The sequence below is a fragment of the Mastigoproctus giganteus genome, chromosome 3, assembly GCF_048544385.1.
Source record: "Mastigoproctus giganteus isolate SK-2022 chromosome 3, ASM4854438v1, whole genome shotgun sequence".
Lineage (NCBI taxonomy): Eukaryota > Metazoa > Arthropoda > Arachnida > Uropygi > Thelyphonidae > Mastigoproctus > Mastigoproctus giganteus.
Genome location: NC_143577.1, coordinates 16,377,607 through 16,393,726, shown reverse-complemented (window position 1 = coordinate 16,393,726; position 16,120 = coordinate 16,377,607).

Genomic DNA, 16,120 nt, shown 5'->3' with positions numbered 1-16,120 from the left:
AGGTCAGAAATCTATAGGACTCTTGCCAAATGCAACATGTTAAACTATCTTGAATTGCACAAGATGATTTGATAAAATCATTTTAACAAGGTACTGCACACAGATAGGTGTATGTATGTTCCAGTATAACCACAGAATGGTAACAACCACCATATTGGTATTAACATTCCATTGCTAGTATAGTGTCTGACAGATACTACTTTAATTTTTTTTTTTTTTTTCAAAATGAAATCAAACCCTCTTGTGTACTGTTGGCCATCAATATTCTATAACTGGCTACACAGTATTTTCTGTTTTTATTTCAGTATACTATGAATTATACAACATTAATATTTTGTGTGGCATTTAACAGATGCCAGGTGAGCAATAGCATCTATCTTTCTTCTAGGCAATATTCATTCCCACATGGCATCTGTGAGATACTCGCAACAGGTGTCTAACCTTGCTGTAGCGCTTTATTAAAAAATACACACCATATGGTTATCTAGGTTTCATTCGGGGGGGATGTGTGAAAAAACACATAATTCAAAACTTTGTGGAGTGATTAGCATGGAAGGACACTTGTCAGGTGACCTGCCATGCTAATAGCTGCAAAAGATGGCAAATCAAGTGAGATTTCTCACACTCAATTACTCTGCAAAAAATCACTTCAGACATGACTAAAGTTTGTCTCTATTTAGGAAAGAAAGTAAAAAAATTTCAGGTTTTTAATGACTAATTAATCACCAATTTCAAGAGAAAGGCAGTTGGTTCTTGTTGCTATTTGTTATTTGTTTTTTTTTTAGGTGCATTAACAACTAAGGCCATATTGCTCCAGGGATATGCGGTGGTCATTCCCTGACCTTTCCACATCCTCTGTATTTGGTGGTCACGGGATTTTAATAATAAAATCCAGGCTTGATTTAACCAACAATACTTTAAAAAGATAATAGAAGACCTGAAAAAACAAGAAAGAAAACTGGAAATAGCAGAACACATTAATCTCAACCCCCCCCCCCACCATCACCTCCAGAAATAGGCAGCACACTAATCCACAAAGGATCTGAGAATGAGGTTTAGGTCCATCCACCACGAGGCTACAACTGACCAAAAAAAAATAATCACTGGATACAGGATATCCAACTTTGCATCCTGCTAGTGGACAATTAATTAGAAAACCTTATGTATAAACAAACTGTTGACAGCACCTCTTGGCAGAATATGCAGTCAGAATTGAGACATTCGGCAAGCAGAAGCTGTTATTTGTTTATTAGGAGCATTAGCAACTAAGGCCATATTGCTCCGGGGATATGCGGTGGTCATTCCCTGACCTTTCCACATCCTCCGTATTTGGTGGTCATGGGCTCGAACCCTGGTCTAATCAAGAAGTGTGTGCTATGCACTGCTGCTCCTGCCCACCCGCCTACAAAGGCACCCAAGCAGAAGCCTGACAGCAGGTAAGAAATTCTGATTAACTTTAATTTCAAATTAGAAGATTTTTATAGTTAAGCCTTAAAGTACTGTATATTTTCTCATAATCAATTTATAGCGAAAGCTTAATTCGTCCAGTACTTGCCTCTTGATCCGTATTTATAACTCTTTGAAGTTCGCGAGAAGGTAAAAGTGAAAGGCTTAAAATTACATTAATAGTTAATAACTAAGATTATGCTATTTCTCAGCACAACTGTCTAATTTTTTTAGATCTTGTTGCGGTAGCATAATCATTATTACTGTCATTAACCACTCTACCAACCTTCGTATCATCTACAAACTTAGATACTAAGCCTATGTACCTTCAATATCATTAATAAAAAAAAAGAAAACAACAATGGGCACAGCACTGAACCTAGGGGACTCCACTGATAACATCAGTTCAAGAAGGGCAGTTGTATGTAAATATATTTAAGTAGTATGTAAACAACTGCAGTAAAAAGAATTCCTATTAATTTTTATTTCACATTTTTTTGTTTCTTTAAATAAAGACTTGTATATACAAAAACATGCACAAAAAATATGTATTCACACGTGGTTTTCTTGTTAATACTACAGAATTACCTTATGTTTAACATTATTAGATTAATGGCATCATATAATGCTCATTATTGTATTACTATTAGTAGTGGCAAATGCTGCAAAACAGAAAGCTTACACAGGATCAGGAAAAAAAAAATTCATCCCCTCTGGTAGTTTGTTCGTTCCTTGAATTTATTCGAACTAGCCACTTCCACAACACTAGATTGTTCCAACAATTATCTCGAGTAAGCTGGCTAAAGGCAAATTTTTGTACATAAAGAAATGAATTTTCTGTTTATACTCCAGAACATTATTCTGTTACCATCTTCAATTTGGATTTATGTCCCTTTGTGTGTAGCCTGAACAAGAGGAAGGATGTAATCAGCACTGAGCTTGCTCAATACATTCAGAGCATTTAACACTTCAATCAGATCTCCTTGTAGGAGCCTAGTCTCCAGATGCTGAAATTTTCAGAAAAGAAGTCTTTCCTGGCAAGAGCACCCTTTTGTTCCCCATGCTGATCTCATTTCTCTTCTCTGTACTCTTTCCAACAGATCTCATTTATTCCTAAAATGAGCCTCCAGGCCAGTATGCAGTACTCAAGATGTATACAGCAATGGTTAGTGGCCTAAACATTGCCTTATTAACACCTTATCCCTGTTTGAAATAAGGAGGTAATTATACATAGGCACCTGTGACATGATCTGATTGAGGTGTATGGGTTGAACAAGCTGAATTCTGATGGGATTCTTCTACTTGTTCAGATTACGGAACCTAAGGGGACATAAATTCAAATTGGGGAAAGACAGCTGTAGAATAGATGTGTGGAAATTTGCCTTTAGCCAGCAGGTGGTTAATTGCTGGAACAAACTTCCATCTGTCGTTGTGGAAGTTGATAGGTTAAATAAATTTAAGGAGTAACTGGACAAACATTTAGAGGGAATGGTTGTGTGAATAATTTTTTCTTTTTGGCTGATGCTGCATAAGCTCATACACTTCCTTTCTTGCATCACATGCCATAATTACTATTACTATTACATAATTGACAAAATGCCTGCATTTCATTGACTGTCTGGCAGCCCATCTGTACTATTCAGAGAACTTCACATCTGCACAATTATCCCCAGTTCATTTTCTTTCTCCACTACCCTTAGTGTAATACCACACAGTTCGTATATTATTCTGAGATTGCTGCTACCCATATACAGTACCTTTGCATTTGTCAATGTTAAACTTCAACTGCCACTTCTCAGCCCATCTGCCTAATTTATCTAGATCTTGTTGCAGCATACCCTGATTATTGTCATTACCACCCTGCCAACCTTCATATCATCTGCACACTTATACATTAAGCCTGATATGCTTTGGTCATATGTCATCAATAAATACTTACAACAACAATGGGCAGAACTGAATCCTGGGAGGACTCCACTAATAACATAACTCCACAAAGATCATTGTCCACTGATAACCACTCCTTGTCTACTTCCACTCAACCATCCATAATAGTAATTATTTATCCATAGTAATAACTTGTGCCTAATACCACACTGCTCCAATTTGTACAGTAGTCTTTTATGTGAAACAATGTCAACAGCTTTCTGAAATCTAAGTATATGATGTCAAAATTATTATTTGCATCCAGTTACTCTGTTACTGCATCAATGCATCCAGTCAGATTAGTCAGACAAGGCCACCCCTTAAAAAATCCATTCTGTGACTGCAATGTAACTGCATTCCTTTCTGGATGGTCCTACATTACTCCTTTAATCTGTGACTCCATAATTTTCTCTGGAACATAAGGCCTTAGCATTAGCACATGATGCAAGAAAGCAAGCTTATATAGCATTAGCCAAAAAAAAAAAACACCCTTATTTCACCAATCCACTCGCTCCAAATGTTTGTCAAGTTCTGTCTTGAATCTATTTAAGCTATCAACTTCTACAATGACAGATGGAAGTTTGTTCCAGCAATCAACCACCCACTGGCTACAGGCAAACTTCTACACATCTATCCTACAACCGTCTTTCTTCAATTTGAATTTATGTCCTCTCAGGTGATTATTCTGAGCAAGAGGAAGAATTCCATCAGCATTGAGCATGCTCAAACTATTCAAGGCTTTATACACCTCATTTATACTTTCTTTGTGAGGGCAACCCTTTGTTTAATTCACTAATCTTGTTGCCCTTCTCTGTACTTGTTCCAACAGCTCTACATCCCTTCTTAAAATGAGGCCTCCAGACCTGTATACAGTACTTAAGGTGTGGCCTAACCATTGCCTTATACAAGGGGATAATCACCTCCTTATCCCTGCTAGAAAAATTCCTGTATATCATTGACAAGACACCATGAGCTACACTTGCAGACCATCTGCACTGCTCAGAAAACTTCATATCTGCCTGCACAATTACCCCCAGGTCCTTTTCATTCTCTACCACTGTCAGTGTGGTACCACAGAGTTGATACATTACTCTGGGATTACTGCTTCCCATATGTAGTACTTTATATTTTTGTCAATGTTAAACTTCATTTGTCACCTCTCAGCCCATCTGCTCAACTTTTCTAGATCCTGTTGCAGCAGTGTACTGTCATTAGTGTCATTAACAACTCTGCCAACCTTCGTATCGTCTGCATATTACTTAGCCATAATTATGAGAGCATCTTTGGATTTAGGGGAGGTCTCTATGGACTGTAGATGTATAAATATATCCCCAATTCACAAAGGGAGATCAAAGGTTTACATGAGTAATTGGACCTGTTACCTTGCCTTAACAAACCCATGCTGTGGCATGGATTTGTTAAGGCAAGGTAACAGGTCTAATTACTCATGTAAATATTGTCTTTTCTGACTAATTTGATTGGATACTATGATGTGGTCACAAAGGAACTGGATGCAAAGAATAACTTTGATATCATATATTTGGATCTTAGAAAAGCCTTTGATACTGTTGCACATGGAAGACTGCTGCACAAATTGGAGCAGAATGGTATTAAGGGTAAGTTGCTACAATGGATAAAAGGATGGTTAAGTGGGAGAAGACAGAGGGTGGTAATCAATGGGTGCTGCTCTTCTTGGACTAATGTTATTAGTGGAGTCCCACAGGGTTCGGTGTTGGGTCCACTGTTGTTTTGTATATTTATCAATGATATTGATGAAGGTATATCAGGCTTAGTGTCGAAGTTTGCAGATGATACAAAGATTGGCAGGGTTGTTAATGACAGTAATGGCAGTGTGCTACTGCAACAGGATCTAGATAATTTGGGCAGATGGGCTAAGAAGTGGCAACTGAAGTTTAACCTTGACAAATGCAAAGTACTCCATATGGGTAGAAGTAACCCCAGAGAAACGTACCAACTGTGTGGTACTACACTTAAGGTGGTAGAAAATGAAAAAGACCTGGGAGTAATTGTGCAGGCAGATATGAAGTTTTCTGAGCAATGCAGACAGGCTGCCAGGGCAGGTCATGGGGTTTTGTCAATGATATATAGGAATTTTGCTAGCAGGGAAAAGGAGGTGATTATCCCTCTGTATAAGGCAATGGTCAGGCCACGCCTTGAGTACTGCATACAGGTCTGGAGGCCTCATTTTAGGAAGGATGTAGATTTACTTGAGCGTGTACAGAGAAGGGCAACAAGATTGGTGAGGGGAATGAAGGGATTCTCTTACCAAGAGAGGCTTAAGTTCTGCAAATTGCAGCGGCTGGAGACTAGGCTACGGGGTGATCTGATTGAGGTGTATAAGGCCTTGAATGGGTTGAGCACGCTGAATTCTGATGGGATTCTTCCATTTGTTCAGATTACGAACCTAAGGGACATAAATTCAAATTAAGGAAAGACAGATGCAGAGTAGATGTGCGGAAATTTGCCTTTAGCCAGCAGGCGGTTAATTGCTGGAACAAACTTCCATCTGTCGTTGTGGAAGTTGATAGGCTAAATAAATTTAAGGAGGAACTGGACAAACATTTAGAGAGAATTGTTTTGTAAAATTTTTTTTTTTTTTTTTTTGGCTGATGCTGCATAAGCTCATACATTTGCTTTCTTGCATCACATGCCACTACTACTACTACTACATCTAGCAGAGTGATTATCCCCTTCCTTCTAATATTTACATAATTAAAGAAGACTTTGCTGCTTTTCTAAGCTTTCTTTACCAGACTTCTCGCAATCTGCTGTAGTTTGCTTAATCCTCCTTTGTGACTTCATTGCAGACTAGTTTATATTTACTGTAGGTTTCTAATTTGTAAGTCTTGAACAGTATCTTTAAGTTGGCATAAAAACCTAGTAGCTTCTACAATTGCTTCCCTGAATGCTTCAATTGGTTCCACTACACAAAATTTAAAAACTGTTTGATACCATTGTGGTCACCTTTATGAAAACAAATCCCTTTCCATTACCTTTCACACCAGTAATATCTTTAAGTTCATCTGACATCAATATGCTGTGATCACTACCACGTATTGGCTCTTTAATTGCAGATTCTTAATGCACAAAGAGTCACTGCAGTTCATCAGATTAAGTGTATTGCTTTCTTTCGCCAGTTTTCTAATGTGCTGCTGTAGAAAACAGACATCCAAAAAATCCACAAAAGTCTTGCTAATCGCCATACTACAAGTTCCAGTCAATATCTAGAAAGTTAAAATTCCCCATTATAAGACATTCTGATTTATTAGCCCACTCTATTTGTCTGTATAGTTGTTCATTAAACTCATCAGTCATTTGCTCTGTAGCACACTCCTACCCTCAATTTTGTTTCCAAATGCTTATGTCACACCAAATTGATTCAACATTGACTTGGATGGTCACAAAAGTCAGCTGGATGCACTGCCTTAGGTGTTATGCCCTACTTAACTAAACTAATAACCCTCTCCCTCCCTTGTCCTTTCTGTAAACATTGTACTCATATTCCAATTCTGCATCCCTTATGTCTGAGTGACACCATGTCTGCAATATCCCTACAATGTCTGCATTTGATGACTTAATCCAGTGGTACCCAACCAGTGGTTCGCACTAAAAATTCTGTAATGGCATCTGCTTAGATTTACATAGGTATATTTTTGTACTCTACAAAATAGCAAATAGAATTGCCAACGAAAGAAACCACATCTCCCAGAATTCCTTATAATTAGTTTAGTATCTTACAGTATATCGTGTTAAATAAATATGTTTTCCATACTTAATTTTTTTTCTCAATCTCAAAGACCATTGTTATGTATAGGTATTTAATAATAAATTTATATTATTATGAATATCACTTATAAAAACGTAGTACTGGAAATATTTTATAATAAAAATTCAGAACTATTATACTATTTCAGAGAATATAGGCTTTAGCAGTTTGTGATAAAATTATCAAGTTGAAAGGGATTCGTGAGTCAAAAAATGTTGGAAACTGCTGACTTAATCAGTACTGAAAATTCATCAAATTTATTTGCTATGCTCCTAGCATTGGCATACATGCAAGTATACACTAATGCACTTATTCTTTCTTGGTTACTCTAACACAGTCCATGTATTTGCTTGTTCCGTGAAGACTCCCATCAGGCCTTGAAATTCCAGACACCTTGCTTTCCAGGCTGCTGCTGCCCTGATAGAAGCAATGTAAGAAACACTTACACTTCTGCCTGCTCAATCTATATCCCCTCCAGCTAGTAGTGTCCAACCCACCTAACACTACCTCTATAGTATCAGCAAATATTCTTGCACCCTCTTCTATCTAAGTGCATCCCAACCTGTAAAAATAGTCTCTCCTGTTAACAAGAATCCATAATTGAAATTCTATCCTATGAGCCTTTCACAGCCTCTTCAGGACTGAACTGATTGACAAGGCTCTCATCACACACTCCCTCCTATCATGTCTGGGAAGAATTGCAGACACTGAAATTTATTCCTAAATGGATTCTTATAGAATGTACTTATTATAAAGGCCTTCAGTTTATTTAATTTTAATTTAGTTAATTTACTTGACTTCTACAATTATATATAAAAATTAGTTAATACTGTACAAAAGTTATTAATTATTAATCCCAAAGAGTTAAATAAAAATTAGTGAATATAAATCTTATATAGTTCGGAGAGGGATATCCCCATATTGACCACATAAGGGCAACAGAAAAACTGTAATGAATTCACTGGTAATAGAATAATTTCTGGTTTAACTAACAATGGATAAATCTCAAGAATGACCTTTGGAAAACTCTCAGAATATATATTCTTGAACTACATTGCTAGGTGTAAGAGGGCATTTTAATATCGACTTTTCAGCCTAGGATATGACAGAGACATCAAAATTAAAAACAGTATAAAACTATGAAAATTATCCGTTTTTATAGTTTTATACCATGCAAGAAAAATCAAGAATCTTGCTCCTCAGAAGAATAGACATAAATACATGAAATTATAAAAATAAAATTTGGGTGGTTTTTCCCAAAAAAATTTTGAAACTAAAAATGTGCAAATATTATATGATATTTTTTGCTATTTTTGGTTATTATTATATGTTGCTATATTAAAAATGTGGAATGATGTGAGTTAGAAAGGACATTATGTGGTTATTACAATGTGGTTATTACACTACTAAGTTTTAAGGATTCACACTTTACCACCTGAATATTGGTTTGATTAATTTGAGAAAATCCCCACTTCTTCAAATATTATTTTAATTAGTTTTTTGGTATGAAAAGGATAAAATTAATACAAATTTTCCCTAATCAGTCCCAATATCCAAATTAAAAAGTGAATCTGGATCTTGAAACCCAGAACTTGGCCAAAAAACCAATACTCAGATTGGACCAGAGCACTCTTCTCTTTCATCCCAGGCACCAGTGATGTCACATACATACTTGATTAATAAATAAGATATTATATTAATGAACATTCAGTTTTGTAAAATTTTCATTTTGACTCCTGCTGAAATAGTCTCATTGTCACAAAATCACTCTCCATTTTCATAACCTGTGTCATAAATTGCTTAAAAATGCAGATATTTTTAAGTATTAATTTAAAAAATCATTTAATGAAATATATTTTTGATTAATATAAAAAATAAAGGTTAGAAAGAATATGGGTACCACTTTGTGGGCGTGGCTTCTTTTGCTTGAATCTGGCCTGAATTAGTGGCATAAACTAACAGAACCTTTAGCCAAAAATTAAAGTCTATTAAAGAACCCACACTTCTTTTGCTTGAATCCATTCCAAATTCGGCCACGCCTGCAGCATGGTGACTCTGGTGTACCCATGTTCCGGAGATCAGCCAAAATAAAAATCGAGAGTGTGCATGCAAAATATGACGTATTGTATACAGTAAAGACTTATTACTTTGTGACACACTGAACAGCTCTTGAAGGAAAGTTATGAATGCAAAATCAGACCATGTTTTTTTGTTGTAATATTTTCTGGTTTTCCCATCCGAAAATGAAAAATGCTCCATTTTTGAAGTAAATTTATGTTATGTTAAACAAATAACAAAAAATTCATAATATTGCGATTAATATCATCACTGTCCTCTCACTTTTTAAAATTCACAGAAAAAATTCTCTTTCGTACATGTCTATAACAAATATAAATATGTTCTGCTCGTTTGATAATCCTTTCTGATAATTTCATAATCGAAAATACTTGGTTGTAATAACCTATTTATGCTTAATATTGGTTCTTAATACAACACTGAATCATTATATAATTTTTAACAGAATCCTTAAATTGTGCACGAATTTTTACAAATTTCTGTTAACGTGTACGAATGGATCAACATCTGACAGTTCCTTGCAAACTTGCAATTCCACTCTGGAATGGTAAATATTGTAGTGGGTTTTTTGGCGCAAGGGCTATTAGGCCAAATTGCAACTGGAATGGTATATATAAACAATATTTAAAGTGCAGCTCAAGGTATGATGAACTCCAAGATTACTCCTAGTTCTATTTATAGTAACAATATAAAAGATGTTTTCATTTTCCCTATGCTGGAAACGAAACTACGGTAAGAAAACTAACAGCACTTATAAAAGAGTGTTATTTGTTTTGCAAGCTGAACCAGCTCTAACTATTAAATGAACAAAATTGTTCAGTTTAACGTGCGTCAAATATAAACGAATATTTCAAATGAAATGCGATTCACACATTATTTATTTCAGTAACATATAATTCTATATATAAAAATTAAAACATACCACTTCTTCGGACCAATGTAACGCCCTCTGTGACAGTCTGTGCACACACGTACGTTTTATTCGGTGTCAGTCTTGAACTATTAAAAATATAATAATAATAAATAAATAATACGCAACAATTAAAAATTTTCATTGAAACAATGAATACATTATTAACAAACGGTAAACAAAAAATATATCTTAGAAAATCTCTGTTGGTTTTGAGAAACCGAATTTTTTTCCCTCCTTTGCAGGACCGAGTTCACCGAGTTGTATGTAAAACTCGATGAACATTCCTGAAACCTAAAGCAAACTAAACAAAAACCGAAAAGGGGATTTATTCGTATCAGTCCAACATCTGTGTGAAATGGAAATGGTAATTAATCGGTGTTCATTGGTACTTGTGTGGAATATCTTTAATTCCATTTAAGGTTTGCTCTAGATCAGTGGTTCTCAAGTTCGGACACGGTGTCCAAATGCGGCTACCAAGACATTTCTGTGCGGCCACCAGACAATTTTCATAAATATCAAAATTTTTTATTTATTAAATTTCAACATTAAAAAAAATTAATTTATATACAATAAAATATCATACGGAGTTTTATAAAAGCGTTATTCAACGGAGTGAGGCATGATTCCATGATCCAGAGTACCGGCTTTTAATAAACGTAAAAGGAGTCATCAAGAAAGAGCAGAATGATGATATCCAGCCAAGACCCTTGGTGTGCCAAGCCCATACTCACCAGATGTGACCCCTGGGGGTCTTTGTCGGCTCTTCTTTTTCTAAGCCACAGAGGATGCCGACAGATGGCTTTAAGCTGAAGGATACGTAGCTCTAAAATTAACTACATAAAAGTTGGATGTCAATTTTATTAGTTTGAATAGAAATTGTGGATGTAATAATTTCATTCTCTTACAGGTAAAATTTTATATTGGGAGTTAAACAGGCGATTACTCTCCGGTGTTAATCACGTGACACGACGGCGAAATCTGGGACGCCACGGCGAGGAGGAGAAGAGGGGGAAAGCAGTGAGGGGGGCACCTCACTGCTTTTCCCTTAGAGTGCGCCTTCCACCATTTTTGGAAGGTGCACACCAATATAAAGTTTTACCCCTGAAGCTTAAAAACAAAAACATGGTTTATTACCTTGTTGTTTGTAATAAAGATTCTATAATTATTTCTTCGTATAATTCGGTTACATACGAAAAGAATTTAGAAACATAAATACCACCTAATTGTGTTTGACCATCCATCCAATATTTTTTTAATTTGTTTTTATATTTGCAGTTTAATAGCATTACAGAAGTTACAATTTTACATGACATTTTTGAAATTGTGTGGCGACCAACTGAATCTCGTGGCCATTATTTCGACCACCAGGGAAAAAAAAAAGAAAAGAAAAAATCTCTTGAGAACCACTGCTCTTCATGCAGCAACATGAATATGATAAACAGCACTATTAGATTACTTTTTCTGCTCATTACTTCAGTGAGGAAACACGATATTTAAATTTGTTTAATTAAATTAAATTTAAAATAGAGTAAAAAAGCTTAATTACACCTTCCCATTTATTATTCTTGGTTTTCATTTGGCAAATGATCCACGAGTATATTTCTTGCTGTAACTGTTTAAATTATCTGCAATCGTGTTTCACCGACTTCAGTCTGTTGCTGTATTCTTGGTCGGCAGCGAAAACAGAAATATGAAGAGCACTAGTGGAACGGTGGAACAGTGCAAGTAGTGCTAATACCGTTTCATATAGTGGGGGCCCTTGTGGGTAGCACAGGTGGTAGGATCGCCATTCTCCGCACACCAGATGGAAAAGACAGTTCGAATCCCGTCGATGACAGGAGGAATTTGTATGGGTCTTTTTCACAATGTGGCTAAGTTAGTCGGTCTCTGGCGAGAGTAGCATGGTTTCAACAAAACAGAAAAAGACCTCAGAACACATGCAATTTACGGACAGTATACACGGAGCAATATGGCCTTAGTCGCTGATACTCTTAAAACCCTACTACAACAACAGCAACATACAAAGATGCGCCAAAACTTTATGACCACCTACCTAATATGATGTTGGTTCTCCACGTGCAGCCAAAACAGCTCGTACCCGGCGAGGCATGGACGCTATAAGATTTCAAAATGTATCTTGTGGTGTCTGGTACCAACATGAGGGTCCGTGGTTGAAACGCCGCAAATCGAAGTTACTGTTCCAACACAAACTACAGATGCTCGATGGGATTGATGTCTGGGGAATTTGGAGGCCACAGCAATACCTGGAAGCCTTCTTCATGTTCCGTGAACCAGTCTTGAACAATCCGGGCAGTGTGGCATGGCACATTATCCTGCTGAGAGACGGCACCGACAGAGGGGAAGACAGTTGCCATAAAAGGGAGCACCTGGTCAGCAATGATGCTTAGGTAAGTATATTGATGTCTAACGGCACCAGGGGTTTCCCACCATCTCCGAGTTGCTTTCATTGTGGGTGTAACAGTTCACTGTAAAGGCCAGAGATTTAAGTGTATGGATATTGTATGAGTGTAGTGTTGTGTATTGTTGTTCTTCTGGCCATTTAGCCGCTAGATCCCTGCTGGGGCCCAATGTTGTCCACACTATGCCTAGTGGAGGCAGACCAGTTAAGAAAATTGAGTAGAAAGAGGGGACGAAATATACCGTCCCCCCTGCCGGGGGGGATGGAAAAGATAGGACCATGCAAGGGAGCATGGTTTGAGAGCCAAGATAGCCAGCAGCCAGCTGGTCTTCAGTGGTATTGGTGTTCCCATTTTGGATATCACTCATGGGACGAGATCCCGTTCAGTTTAATCAAATCAGTTCTTGCCATTTATTAAGCAGGTTCAGTTGTTATTCCTGGTTGTCATGTGTAGGTTTCAGTTGTGCTCCACTGCAGCGAGCACTCGTCTTCTTGCAAAGAGCTCTTGGGCGTAGCAGGAGAAAGCCAGGTACTCTTGTTTTGTATCCAGTATGTTGTGCTCCCGCCCTCTAGGACAATATAGGATCTTTGTTATTATGATGTTGCAGAGGTCGTCATAAAGCTGGCAATCATACATTAGATGTTGCCAGCTCTCCAGACCGCCGCAAACACAGGTAGGGTTCTCTTCAATTCCCAAAAGGAAAAGTTTGGCATTGATGGTGCCATGTCCAGTGAGAAGGTATGCCACACGGAGTCCAGGTGAGAACCACGTTGGGAACTTAGTGTAGACCCTGAAGTCATCAGGTATAAACTTTCTGGTTATCTCCCCTGTATGGAAGTTTGTTCATCTCTCTTGCCACACCTGCAGCAGGTGAGCGTAGAGCCTTAGAGCCTCTTCTTTTCAGCGGTATGGTTATTTGCTGGGTCAGTTGTATGTCCGAGACAAGTCCTTGAGGTGCCCTTTGCCAGGTGGTAAAGTAATCCTTTTCCCACAATCTCCAGGTCAAGGGGAAGAACTCCGGTCAGGACCTATAAAGCGGGGGTGCTCACCGTGCTGCAAGCACAAGAAGTAAATAGTAGAATCGATCTTTGGGTTGAGTCAATGACTCGTCGGTTGACTGCGGTAGTAGCCTTGTGATACCATATGCCAAAAGCATATGTGATAATAGGTATGAATATGGCTTTGTAGAAGATATGTAGCGTACGCCGGCCAAGGCCCCAGTCTCTTCGGAGCCACCCTAGCAACGAGGGCAGCGTATTTCCTAATCTTGGTTCGGATGTATTGTAGGTGGTCTTTGAAGGATAGGTTGTGGTCTAGGATGACCCCTAGATACTTGAATTGTTTGGAGAATTTTATTGTCGTCTGGTTTATCTTAATTTGAGGAGGCCGTTGTAGGTCCAGCTTCCCTTTCAGCAAGGCTGAATTGTTTTTTTCTGGTGATATTCTCAGGTGATTCTGTTTTGCCCAGTTCTGCAGTAGCCGCAAGATCAGGTTCGCAGATTCTTCCAGTTTTGCCCATGAGGTCGCCGAGACGAAGAGAATGAGGTCGTCCATAAATGATGTTTGTGGACGACCAGGTAGGTGGTAGACGTCAGAGTGCCTGGCACATGGATGACTGGACCCAAGGTATCCCAGGAAGACAACGCCCAAAGCATGACACTGCCGCCACGACTTGTTTTCGTCCCACGGTTCATCCCTGCGCCATCACTTCCCGAGGTGAACGATGCACACATACCCGTCCGTCCACGTGGTGCAACAGGAAAGGTGATTCAACGGAGAAGACGACCTTCTTCCAATCACTCAAGGTCCAGTTTCGATGCTCGTGTGCCCATTGTAGACACTGTCACTAGTGAACCGTGGTTAGCATCGGCAACTCGGAGCGGCCTGCGGCTATTCAGCCCCATTTTTAGCAGGGTTCGATGTACTGTGTGTTGTGCAACATTACTCCCATCACCAGTATTCCAATTACCGGCGAGTTGTGCCACAGTTGCCTTTCTGTTGCCACGTACTATCTGGGAGAGCCTTCGCTCACCTCGAGCATCGATGAGCCGTGGTTGTTCAACACCTAGCCGGGGTTCATGGATTTTCCTTCCTCGGACCACTTTAACCACGGCTGACCGTGAGCATCTCACCAGCCGTGCCGTTTCTGATATGCTCTGACCCAGTAGTCTGGCCATTACAATTTGGCCTTTGTCAAACTCGCTTAAGTCCGCTGCCTTTCCCATCTGAAGTACAATACTGATTAACGGAGCTCAGTATCAGGTGTTTTTTATACCGTGTCCCGACCTGCGCACGCGCTGTAGTTCACCTGCAGTTGCTTCGATTTGCATGACGACTCGCTGGTCATAATGTTTTGGCTCATCGGTGTATAGTGGGGAAGCGTAGCATTTTCTTGTTTGCATCCAGCCATTGTCGAAATTGTCTTCCCTCCAGGTCCACCACTGCAGTAGGAGTCTGCGCAGTAGCACAGTGGTATTGTCACCGTCCTTCACACACCGGGTGGAAAAGGCCAGGGTTCGAATCCCGTCGATGACGCGAGGAACTTTAGTGGGCTTTTTTCACTCCGTGGCTGAGTTAATCGGTCTCAGGCGTAGACAGTAAGATTTTTCACCCCGGACCTGGGTTTTTTTCTTCCAGCAAAACAGGCAAATCGACCAGAGAACACGCAATTTACAGACAAAATAAATATGGGTAGATGTGACCATTTACAGGCGACCCTAATATGATACTTTGCAGCAGAAGGAAAGGGATGTGAGGAGTCATAGGACCTGACGGCTAGTTTTTGTATGGTTTCTTATAACCCCAGGGGCTCACATCTGGTGAGTATGGGCTTGGCACACCCAGGGTCCTGAGCTGGATATCATCATTCTTCTCTTTTTTGGTGATTTCCCCTCCTCTCTCTCTCTCTCTCTCTCTCTCTCTCTCTCTCTCTCTGTCTCTCTCTCTCTCAGGGTACTCAAATTTTTTTTTTGGCTGGTGCAGCATACGCCTCAGGCTTCCTTGCACCATATGGCTAATAATAATAATAAAAATAATATCACATGAGAAAGTTGTCCAGAAATCTGGCGGGAGAGTGCAGAATTTATACTTTCTCATCTGTATCTGGGCAGTGGCGGTCCCAGACAGGACTATAGCTCTCCTTTATAATAAAAATAATGTGAAATTTTTTACTTCTACATAATGATTACAGATCAATGGTTCCCTGGAACACTGCTTTAGGTATCAGTCTTGACATGACTCTGGCTTTACTTCCTAAATACAGTAAACCTTCGCTGTAACAGATGAAAAAGAAAAAAGGGACTGGAACCAGATTATATTCTGAGGTGCTCATAATATAGAAAAAACTGGAAACACTCATTAGTTATGAGAAAGTGCCCAGTCTGTTTCTGGATAAGCTCGCTATCATTTACTTAAGTGCTCGCCCTACAGTTTCTTTAATAATGACCTCAATTAGAGCGTATTACGCATAAAGAAAACTGGTGTAAGAGAAAGCATACGCATCTGAGAACGAAATTAGCATTAGTAGAGTCATACAATGCAAGAAAGCCAGCT